A 12,367-nucleotide genomic window follows, 5' to 3' on the forward strand; every position below is an offset into this window, starting at 1 on the left:
TGCCAGGCGTCGTCGCGCCCGCGCTCCCCAGCGCCACCGCACACCTCAGGCGCCCGAGACCGCACAGCGCATGAGGCGGTGTAACCAGCCCGCGTGTCTGGGAGGTTGGCTTCTAAAGCCGTTCACTCGATGTTGGTCAGATTCACTGAACTAGTTCCTACTGGATAAGAACTATGAATATAGCTAACTCCTGATCTGCAACGATTAAAAATAATCCTAAAGCAAGTAATCAAAAGTTCATCAGCATTTGCCCTCAGAGTGCACCTCTGTCCACGTATTTGAACCATGTTTGAACACGGGTGTGTTTGCTATTCTGGGAATTTACAGCTAAACCAGGTCACGAAGACGGCAGAGGAACTCCAGGCTGTGGGTGGTACAACGCGAGTTCTCCTGCTAGAACGTCTCCCTCCACGGGGGTCAGTCCTGAGCCGGCTCCCCGTCTCCGTTCAAATCCTCTCTACTTTTTACTTCCAGCCCTGAGCTCCCTTGAGCTTCCAGATTCACATACTCTGTGCTTCCTTGACATCGCCCCTTGGACAGTTAACAGGCGCCGCAGACAGCGTCAGCAGTGGAACCCTGTGTTCTGCCCCCTCCCGACCTGTTCCCCCAGGCGCGCCAGCTCCGGGACGGCATCACCACCCCCAGTTGCTCAGATCAAAACGCAGAGCATCCCTGACTCCTTTCTCTCTCCCCCCACACCCTATCCAGCGCCGATTCTCATTGGTTCCTGCTCCAAAGGAGCGTCCTGTAGCTCGCCTAAGCTATCATCTAGGTTCACAGACGCCTCAGTCCTCTCGTCTACAAAATGGGCAGCCCACCTAGTTTATTTTCTTCATTTGTATTTTGGTTATCACACTGTTAAGAAAAATCCTAATGTCTTCCTGGGTAGCCCTGCTCAGAAGAGAGGAATGGTCATTTCCAGTTCTGTGATTCTGATATAAAGTTCAAAATGCCATGCATTCCATCACCAAAATACTTCCTGGTCCATCCACCAATTCACTATGAAAAAATTCCCCTCTTGGGAAAATGATTTACCTATTTTAAGTGAGGTGTATTTTTTTGCCATTCAGATGCCAACTGTTTAAAAAAATAATAAAACTTTAAGAAGATAATATACGTTTATCATTTTTACATAAAAACAAGAGCTAAAGGTTAACTCATTTGACAAGAATGTATTATTTTTTTAAAATGACAGAGATGGTCTTAAAGTAAACTGGGCAATCGCTAACTCCCTTAGCAGCACTAAATAAATTCCTTTTCTGTGAAGTATCAGGAACTGTTTATTTCTCCATGCCCTCAAAGGCAATCTGGATTTTCAGTTAGCCCTCACAGAGGTGGACTGAAATGGGAGCTGCAGTTGCTGGTAGATTAATTACAATTTTTTTCAAATATTTTGAACACACTCTTCCAGTTATGCAATCAACCTTAAAAAGTAGATCTTAAAATCTTGGAGTCTGTAACACTTTGGGTCTGTATATATAAGAGAGAGAGAAAGAGGGAGAGAGAGAGAGAGAGAGAGAAAGTGTGTGTGTGTGTGTGTGTGTGTGTGTGTGTGTGTGTGTGTCTTGCCCAGGATTCCTGCGTGACCTGCTGCTGGTCTGTGTGAACTGACAGGCCCCAAACGACACTGCAGAAACGCAGACAGCACCACTCCACGGCTGTGGTCTTTCATACACATTCTTGGGAAATGTGATCCTTGTGGTTTCCACTCTCATTTCTCTTAGAATACAGATATGAGTAAATTCTACTTTGAAAAGAACGCATACACTTTGGCTTACATTAAGATTAATTTGAAATGCATAAAGAAAGTAGAGCCATTTGGGATCAATATTTACGAAATCCAAATCTCCTTTATGCCGCGTCAGCCCTAATTAGTGCTTAGATTCTAACTTAATTGTGGCGGCTTCCTTCTGTTTACATTTCTGAAATTAAACATCCCCTCCTCAGTGGTCCCTCTGGGAGAAGCAGCACAGCTGGCTCCAAGTCAGTTTTGGTTCCCACCCCCTTACCTTTTTTTTTCCTCATAGATTAAACAAACAAACAAACAAACAAACAAACAAACAAATACATAGTTCTGCTCCCAGCCCAGCTGTTAAGGAAATATGAACTCTTGTTGACAACTAAATTAAACATCTAAATATCTGCAGTTTATTTAATTCAAATTTAGTGGGAGTGAACGGGGGCCTGTGGGGGACTGACAGTTTGATTTCACTGCGTTAGTAGTGAGGAATACTTCTAGCTGTTTTCCTGTCCGTGACACAAGAAGCTACCAACTCATGGTTTACACTTTAAAAACAGCAGAAACCATTAACTCGCTCTCCATGCCTTTCCATGATGGCTCTTGGCTACTAAGTCTACTTACAAAAATGCCGGGGGGCAGCAGGTCTCCCACGGGGACTCCGGGCCCACTGTCTGCGGGTGACGAGGCAGCTCCTTCCTAGGTCGGGGGAGTGGGAGGGGCTCGGGCTCCGTCCGCGCTCGCGGATAACTGGGGGGTAATTCTAACCTAGCAGAGAATTTGACTTCCAGTCTTAGTGTGCTAAGTACGGGTAATTCCCTGAAAAGAAAGACCAGTTTGAAGCAAATGTGAGTCATGATTCATAGAGCAGGATGCAGCTGTGGTCAGACACAACGAAGGGCGAGAAATAAGTGGCCTGAGATTGTAGGCACAGATGAAAGTCCCCGTGGTTGGGAGGGGCTGTGGGTTTACGTGAGTCGCTACCGAGTGTAGAGGCAGGTGTTGACTAAACCACAGACTGAAGGCAGTGAAGCTGGAACTGCAAGGCTTCAATGCGCATGTGTTTGCATCAGCCTTTCTCCCACAGATCACGGGTCCAGACCCCTTTTAGCTTCTTTATTAAATCCCCAGTGTTTTCAGGCTGAGTTGTACCCACAGAGGTGCTGTGAAGCCCAGCAGGTCTGTCAGAGGCGGCAGACAGGCATACCAGCTAAAATCAGAAACTGAAGTTTGAACCTGTTTTCATGACTTTCCAAGATGTGAAACCTCACCGAGCTTCAATTTCCTCATTCGTAAAATAGAGGCAATACCTCTGCACCTGCCTGTATCATAGAATTGAACGGATGCTGCTTCAAAGGCCTGATATATAGAAGAATTCAACAGAGGGTAGATGCGCACGTGTGACTTGAAAGTGTTTCTCCCTCCAATCAGTTCTTCCCTTAACAGCCATCAAAGTGGCTGAGAGCTCCCGGAGGGAAGGCTGAGACACAGTGCAAAGCAGCAGCTGGACAAGCTCATTCTGACCCAGAGGCAGAGCTCGTCGCTGTCCCACTCAGATCCTGCTGTGGTTTCCCAGCACACCTGGAGCAAAAGCAAAGTCCTCAAGGCCCTTCGCGACCTGCACCCCCGCCAGCCCCCTGATCGCACGTGCTCCTGGCCCGTCCCTCTCGCTCCCTCTGCTCTAGCTGCCTTCTCCTCCATGTGCTTGTTCCCCAAACATGCCAAGCATCCTTTCTGCCTTGGGGCCTTTGCACCTGCTGTTCCCTTTGCCTGAAACTCTTCAGATATACACTGGCTTGGACCCTCCCTGCCTTCAGATCTCTGCTTAAATGCCTTTCCAGGAAGGCCTTCCCCGACCACTTCAGAAAAAAAGAAAAAGAGCGCCTCCACTCTACACCCCCTGAGCCCATCTCCCCCATGAACTTGTTGCTGTCTGATGTTAAGTGTGCCTGCTTGTGTCTTCATTTGTCTCCTCCTCTGGACACTGAGCTTCACTGGGGAGCAGCTCTTTACTTGCTGCTGTATTCCCAGAGCCGGGACCAAGTATGAGGCATGGTAGGTCCTCAGTAGACACTTGTGACCTGAATAAGTGGCTACCAGACGAGGCAAACTCTTATTGGTCAATGTAAGTTTGGTGCGCATCGGAGTCACCCGGAGACCCATTTCTGGGCCCAGTCTCAGAGATTTTGATTCACTGGGTCCGAGATGGGGCCAGGGATCATCGCTTTAACAAGAATCTCAGGTGATTCTGAAGCAGACAGACAGACTTTCAGAAACATTACTAGGGACACAGAGCCTGTTCAATCACAGTAACGAGAAGAGACTGTACCGTAACCACCCGTTATTTCAACGCAGTGGGTGGGGCACGTGGGTGCGCAGACCTTGACTTTTCTTTCAGCGGGAGCTGCTGTCTGAAGGCTGCCAAGCAGCTCTCCTAGAAGAGACAGTGAAGTGAGCCTTTGTCCTGCAAGGAATCGCTTGATGGCCTCTTTGGTCCTAAAGCCCACAGGCACGTATCGCCCTGGGGGGCGGAAAACGGGAACGTTGTTTGCAACGTGACGCAGGCTGCCCCCCCACCCACCCAGGGCAGCAGGGGCTCGCGTTACGAGGGCTCCTCCGAGGGCAGAGGCTGCGAGCCTCGGGCCTGGGCTTCAGCAGCCAGTGGGGGACGGAGGTGCAGAGAGGGAGGGCTCTCCCCCGTCTCCACCCCCTCCTTCGGAGCCCTAAGCACTGACCACGCGGAGTTACAGCTGCGGGAGCCTGAGCTGTGACGCCCGTGGCCGCGCGTGCCCCCAAGGAGAGCCGCTCCGACCTGGCGCCGGCCTTCGTGCTGGGGCTGGTCTGCGTGCTTTCTGTGGGGCACGTCCCGGCAGACAGCTGCTCGGTTTACCTTTAAAAAGACTGGGGGGAGGACTTGAATCTCTGGAAGCCGCCCACCCCTGAGCCTCAGGTAGCGTGCTCTGAGGGCACAGAGTGAACCACCCTTGGCTGAAATGTCCAGCTCATTTAGCGAGGTGGTAAGAAACTGTACCTCCTCCGTGCTGGCTGCGTCTCTGACGATCATTCCTGCCAGGTGATGTGAATGCTTGTTTGTGCCCTGTAGTGCTTTAAACAAATGATGTAAATTTAAGAAATCTAACTATCAAATCATATTGTTGCCACCCATGTTGGTGTGTATTTCCCAAAAGAGCCGTGGCAGGTTCCACAGGCACCGCTTGCACCTGCATTTCACTCTCCCTACTGTACCCCCCTTGGCTGGCGCTGTGTGAGTGCTAGCACCAAGGGAAAGCTGGCAAATCTGATACCAGGGCCCTTCACTCCTGTCCGGACACCTAGGCTGCATGCGTGTGTGCGCACAGACACCCCCCGCCCCCCACAAACAGTGGAGAGCCCCGTGCTGAGAACAGAAGTGAGTGCGGTTCACACGGGTCTTCTCATCAAGCGCCCCATGCCTTCATTTGGTGGGAGAGGAAACTGGGGCTCACAGGGCGCCTTCGACCAACACCGTCACTGACAGGGAGGAAAGCCGCAGAGGTGAGATTTGCACTCACAGTTCTCAGCCAGGGCAAATTTCTCTCTCGCTCTCTCTTTGTAAAATAGGTATTACTCACTGAGGACATGCTAAGTGCTGTGCTCTGTGCTAAGCACTATGCTCAGTGCTCTGCATGCATTAAAGCATTTAATCCCCAACCCCCGAGACACACATGGCATTGTTTCTATTTTATAGATGGGAAACCGAGGCAGGGCTCTGAGGCTCAGGAACTTGCCCAAGTTCGCAGAGGCAATAAGTAGCAGAGCTGGAATTACGCTCCTAACCGTCACGCAACACTGCCCTTGTGCCACTTGTTTCAAGGCAACACAGTCCAGAAGCGCTGGACTTGGGGTGAGAAAGCTTTGCTCAAACGCGAGCTCTGCCTCCAAGTCTAAACTTGGGCAAATAATTTGAGCCTTCTGATTTCATCTCTGTTTTTCCTGTCTATAAAATCCCACCAGGATTGTTGAAAGGTTCACATAAAATAATGTATGGAAAATCATTTTGCAAACCTAGCGTGCTCTGGAAGACATGATTACTGTGATGAAGCCTGTGGCCCCGGTACTGCTGCACCCTGTCCCTTCCCCTTTGCTTGAACTGTAACAAGTGCCACGGATAAAGGGCTGTGTTAATGTAGTTCGTGGGCCCTGTGGCTAGATTTCACATCAGAGGGAAGAGTCCCAGAGGCTGGGAACCTGGGGTCAAGCCGTGCATGTTGCAGAGTGCAGTTTTTGAGTCTGTGCGTCAGACTGCCCAGAGCAACGTCTGCAAGGAAGGCTCTGCACCTTTGCAGGAAGTTGCAGGAAGGAGAAATGAAAGACTCCGTGCCTCTGTAACTTTGTAGCGCGGTAATGCTTTCCGAGCAGAGCTCACACCACACTGTTTACAGTCTTTGAAGAGAGTGATGTGTGCCAAGATGTCAGCACGACCAGAGATATCCTTGCCATTGGAAGAATGCATCAACATAGAAACTATAAACAACATTCAGCTTATGCCTTGTGAGTTTTGCTCTTCAGCCAACAGATTCTCACAACCTCTCACCCCGGCCCCTCACAAAAATTAACTTCTATTTCATTTATAATTTTGAGTGAATATAGGAGCAAAGGTTAGTCTTCTAACAGCGAATGAAAAATACTTCCAGATTCAGTTTTAGTTGGGAATAGCCCACCATTCCCCAGCCTGAAATCCAAGTGCCAGAGCGCTGGCGAGCGACGCCCGGAGCAGTTCCTGGCTGCAGCTGGTAGCACGTTCGGCTCCTCCCTCCTGTGAGGGGTTTGATGGTGCTCAGCCAGTCCCCAGCAGACACAAGAAAGCCGAAAATGGAGGCAATAAGCCAAATAATCAAAGGTGGAACATCTAACCTTTTTATTCACCAGATACAGGTAGACAATGCTTTTAGAATTCTCCTTGACTCTTTTTACTGTGTTGTTTTATTTTGGAATATTTGTGCTATGAAGACCTTTAATGATGGCAATAAAAAGAGAACAGGAGGGGGAGGGGACAAAGAAATTCTGAAAGTAAAATACAGAGTATACGTGGTGTTTGTTCTGTCAGCTCCCTGACTCCAGGCAGAAGGGACAATTTGAGATCAAATTTATGTTTGCAAAATCAAAAATCTGTTGTTGGGATACATACAAACATGTAAATACTTTCCGACTATCCTCAAGAGAATCTTTTTTTTTTTTTCCTGAAGGGCAGGTGATTAGGTTTCTTCATTGATTTCTGCTTGGAGGAGGTGCTGGGAATTGAACCCGGGACCTCGTGCGTGCTGAGCACGTGCTCTACCACTTGAGCTATACCCTTCCCCCTGAGAATCTTTAATTTCTACATTTCACAGGGGACAAAGGAGCTTTTTCTAAAACTTGAGCTTGGGATCCCAAGTGGGGTTTGGGACAGTAAGCCTATGTCAGTGTCTGTAGCTCAAGCTGCTCCTGGGGCCTCGGCCAGAGGCTTGACTCCTGGGTGAACCGGTAAGGTTAGCTGTTCTAGGGCCTCCTCCGTCCGCTTTGACCCCCACCAGCTGTCCCCACGTCCCCAGCCACCTGTTACAGGGGGTGTTCCAGAGCGAGAAAGCATGCCTGCTCCTAACTGGTCCTGAAAATGCACGCTCTGCTGACTCAGTGGTGCCTTTGTTACAAACAGGGCCCGGTGGGGTACCACTCAGATCTGCCTGTCTTGAGAAGTGGAAACGAAGTAAGTCGTCATCAGTGAAGCATCATCACTGAGACTTATTAACATGTAGCTTAATGCTACAGCATCTGGGGAAATTTTCACCTTTCAGAAGTCTTTTGGCAAAATGATGTGTAAGGTGACGTTTTCAGGAATGTAATGGAGAAGGCGGGTGGCTGGTCTGTGCGCTGCTTTGAAAGCCCTGTTAGATGTGTCTGAGTGCTTTGGACAGCCAGCACTGCAAACGCCAACCCGGACTGACTTGGACGAGAGGGACGTCTGTTATTTCACACAGCAGGAGATCCAAAGGCAGGTGGGCTCCAAGCGGGTCGGGTCAGGGCTCTGTTCCGTCTCTCGCTGACTCTCTTTGCCTGGCCCAGCCCCTGCATCAGCTTTCCCCTTGCCCGAGAGCACGATGGCTGCTGCTTGGCCAGTTTCAAATCGAAACATGACAACGTTCACAGGAAGAAGAGGCTTGTTTCTTCTTGCTCCTCTTTCTTGAAGCAAGGCAATCTTTCCCCAAACCCCTTCAGCAGACTTCTCGTTTCACTGGACATAATGGGATCACCCGCCTGGTCCTAAACCAATCGATGAGGTGCCTGGGATTGGCTTAAACAGAATTCACTCATGGAGCCCACCCGCTGAATCACAGGGGGAGAGACAGATGGCTGAGCAGAATCAGGGCCCTGTCAGGAAGAACCTGGGGGGAACGGCCTGGGGGGAAGGACGATGGACCTTGAGGAAGCAGCGAGCCAGCTTTGCCATAGAATCCTTGTCTCACTGAGTGAGCACAGCATTGCCACATGCTTCATCCTCTCCAGACAACATTACTCAACAGTTTACTCTGCAGAATTTTCTATCAGATTCTTACATGAAGCATCATTTTTCTCTGACCGCCGACTGCAATCTTGTTTCTTTTTTCCTTAGCAGAGACCACAATGGAAATCCTACTATAAAAACACTCGAGGGCTATCAAAGGATCGAGCCATATAAGGTGCTAGGGACCTTTTTATTTTAAATAAGAAACAAAACTATTTATACTCTTGCAAAGAGTCTGCCCTATTTTAGTAAATATTTGGCAAGGCTTCTTGATTAAAAGAGCAAACTCACCCTTGTTCTGCAGGGTTGTTTTGCTGTAACTGGAATCGTTCATTAATTTTCTGAAAATAGAAGCAGCAAGTGCATGTTCTTTTGCTCTGTGAGTCACGTGGTGCTTACTTGTGACTTGTTTTAAGCCGTATTTACTCAGGCGTCATTGGTCAGGTGTCTCTTAAACCTTGGTCCTAATCAGACCCCATTCTGAGTCCCAGTCACCAAATGGTACAACTGGAAAATGATCTCCTGTGGATGGAGCAAAGATGCATTAACCTGGCCCTGGAGAGTGTGCTGTGTTTGACAGTATGTTCAAACTGGACTTCAGAGGCCCTGGGCTTGGTAACAAGCCCCAACTGTTTTGAGAAACAGCGATCCCTCGGCTTATTAAACAGTGTGCATTCTGCCAGAAGACGCTGAGTACCGGGTGTTTCTGACTCAATGGCAGTTGATTCATTTTGTGGTGCGGGACATGTAGGAAGCGCTCCAGGCCCGAGCACCTTCGCTTCTTTAAAGGCGCCCTCTTGCCAGCCAACTTTGGAAGGGTGTGGTACAGCTGCAAGGGGTGTTTTTAAGTCATTCTCAGACATTTTGTAGGACAGCCACACTACTCAGAAACTATCCAAGATGCTGCACAGCAGTTGGGCTGAGGCTGGCCAGCAGGCTGGGTGCGGGATTTGGACACAGCTTGCCATGTGTCCTCGTCACAGTAAAATGTGGCTCTGCCTCCAACCCCCATCACCCAGCCTCTGGTCTGGGCAGATAGCTTCTGACCCTAAATCAAAACTGCTTAAAAGAGAAGTTATCAGTAGAGACTGAGGGACGGTTTAGAATCCTAAAACTTCAGGGCTGGAAACTGCCTTAAAGATCACCTAGTTCAATGTCATCACTTAGATGAGTGACGTGAGGTGAGCCCCCTGCCCAGCGTCACACGGCTGGTGTCCTGTTTATGAGTCATTCCCTGGTCCCTCGCTGCTTCCTTCTCGCTACTGGGAAACCCAAACTCCAGCCGAGTCCGGAACACGCTGGTTGCTTCTGGTGCATCACCACTAAGCTAGCTGAAAAGTTAGAAAAGTGAAGGTCCCCGTCCTGGTAGGGCCAGGGGGCGGCCACAGCTCAGCACAGGGCGTGGCATGGGGCGAGAGGTCGGCAGGAGCACCCATTGCCAGGAAGCAAAGTGACACAGCCGAATGAGCTCCCAGCCAGCAGAAGGTAAGACGTTTCTAGTTCTAGCCAAGTCGCTCACCTCGATCCCTGTTCCCCTGCCTCCCCAGAAGCAGTCTTCGTGTGTGACAGGCAGCGCCTTACTGGCCACCACTTTGCAGCAGAGCTTCTCAAACAGTAAAGTGCACACAGATCCCCTGGGGGTCTTGTTAAAATGCGGCCTGTGTCCACAGATCAGACGTGGAGCCTGCGATCCGGCATTTTTAAAAGCTCCCGGGTGATGCAGATGTTGCTGGTCCAAGGATCCCCCGTCCCCTGCTGCCCCCAGCTCCCACTGCAACCCTTCTGATCTGCTGTGCAGCTTAAGGGCATCGGCCATCAGGCCGACAGCGACCGCCAAGCCCCTTGGACTGTCCGGCCGCAGCCCCTATAAGGCAGTGCAGATCAGTGACGTGCTGCTGCTGCAGACTTTGCAGAAAGATCTCTTTTGATGTCTAGTTTCAGGGTCATGCATGTTGTTTACTGAGCTGAGCCTTCAGTCTCAGGGTAATCTCACAATTTGCTCAATGCCATTTTGCAGATCTGGTGCCTATGACATCAGCATTTAAAGCCCCTGCCCTAACATCTGGCTCCGGTTCCCCAGCAGTTCACGCCTTCAGGCTACAGCTGGGCCGGGCCCAGAGGGTGCTGTGTGGGGTGGGGGGCAGGTGAATGAAAGATTCACCTCTCAGGCTGGGAGCCAAATTGTGTTTAAGACAGTTTCTGGCCACCTTCCGAGCTTCGATGTGGACGGGGCACGAGTGAAAGTAGGGACGTGAGCAAAGTCTAGCGGAGCAGCCGGGGGACCTGAACAACAGGAAAGAGGCTTGAAAGCGAAGTGTGTTTGTGTTTGAGGGGAGCTGCACAAGGCTGAGCTGGGAGGACTTACCCGGCTTTGACAGAAGTGAGTGGGTTCATGGGTGCCTGAAAACTTCCTCTGGGTCCTTCTGGGGAGTCAGGAAGTCAGGAGAGTTTGGCATTTAAGGATGATTTCTTGGCCCAGGAATGGGGTCCAGAGATGGCCAGGAAGAGGTTTACTGTCTGCTGCCAGCACTTTGTTTCTTCAGACAGTCTAGTGGTCAGCAAACGGTACCAAGGTTTGGGCCAAGAAATGAGAACCAAAGAACACAGGAGACCACAGGTGATCCCTGCTTTCACCTCAAACTCAGCTCGCCTGCCGCCCGCCCTCCCCGTGCCTGTCCCCCCCCCCCCCGGGCAACGCTGTGTGGTTCCTCTGTCCCCTGAGGGCAGAGGCTGTGTCTCCCCAGGGTTCCAGCTCCCATCACAGCCTGATCCCAGTAAACCCTTGGCTGTGTGCTTCTGGAATGAGAACTAAGGATGGGTGGAGAAGAGGGGAAGGAGGAAGAGGGAACCGAGGAAGAGGAAAGGAGAGAGAGAGACTGAGCAAAGCTTTGGGAAGCCGGCTTTGTGTTTCCAAGAACGTTTTACAAAATCCTTCCAGCCCAGGAGCTATTAAATGGCTCTGCTTTCCAGTTTAGCTTGAATGCACGTGTGTAGTAAAACTAAATGATGTCTGGGTCTCAGTAAAACGTAACTGTCTGGAAGGCATCGGCTGTGGCCACCAAGCTTCACCTAAATGTGGGAGGAAGACCTGACTGCCTCGTTTCTGCTGGGTGTTGATTCCCTTGGCGTCCGAAGCGGGGGGATGAAGCAGACAGGGCCATGCCAGGGCGGATGCTGTCCCCCTTTCACAGAACCAAGAGGGCCTGACTCCTCGACTGGCCACCTCCATGGAGAGAAGAGAGCCGCCAGGCCGACGGGCCAGCTGGCGCTGCGCTCCCCAAACTTACAATGGGGAGACTTATTTCAGCCGTGCTCCCCAGGGCGGCAGGTGCCTGAGCTGCCTTACGTTGCCGGTCTTCAAGTTCACAGCCGAGCTGACCCACACGAGTTGACTCACTCCTGGTGCTGCTTGCAGTGCTGGCTGTGGAAGCGCCTGAGCCCCCAGCAGGACTAGGTCAGGAGGACGTGCCAAGATGAGAAAAAGCTCACGTAGGCCTGCATTTCCAACAGCCTGGGGGCTCCCCTTGCCCCCAGACTTCGCTGCAATGACGGTTGTGAAACGGTTGTGGAAAGCATTGCCTTGGCACTCACGCCGCCACCAGGGAGAGGGCACCTCAGTTCTCAACTCATTTGTAGGACCAGAAACCTAAGTTTTAAATGTCACCATTCCTGCGGGAACAAGATGTGACTATGGGCCCAAATTGTAACCTTTGGGCTGGTGTTCTATGCTCTTACAGGACTGAAATCATTGCTTGCACCCTGCTTTGTGCACTTGGTGCCTGCATGACTCTGTGGAGTTCTTTAAAGCACTTCTGAAAATAGAGAGTGTGCGTGGTGCCTTTGTAACATATCCACTCAGCCACAGTGAAGCCGTCTCCACAGTCCTCTTCCCTGCGTGTCCCAGGTGAGGCTGGGGAGGGAACGTGAGACAGCAGCCATTGTAATGCCCTGAAGGTCAGCTAGGCACCAGGTACCCGGTCAGCCAGCATGTGTGGTTAGCCTCTGGCAGCCTACCTTGTTAGTGTGGGATCCCAGCTCCTCCAGGGCCTGGGCCGGGTATGTGTGCACCTCTGACAAAGGGCGCGAGCTGCTTTGTAAGCTGCCCACAT

The sequence above is a fragment of the Camelus dromedarius genome, chromosome 9 (genome assembly GCF_036321535.1).
Source record: "Camelus dromedarius isolate mCamDro1 chromosome 9, mCamDro1.pat, whole genome shotgun sequence".
Taxonomy (NCBI): Eukaryota; Metazoa; Chordata; class Mammalia; order Artiodactyla; family Camelidae; genus Camelus; species Camelus dromedarius.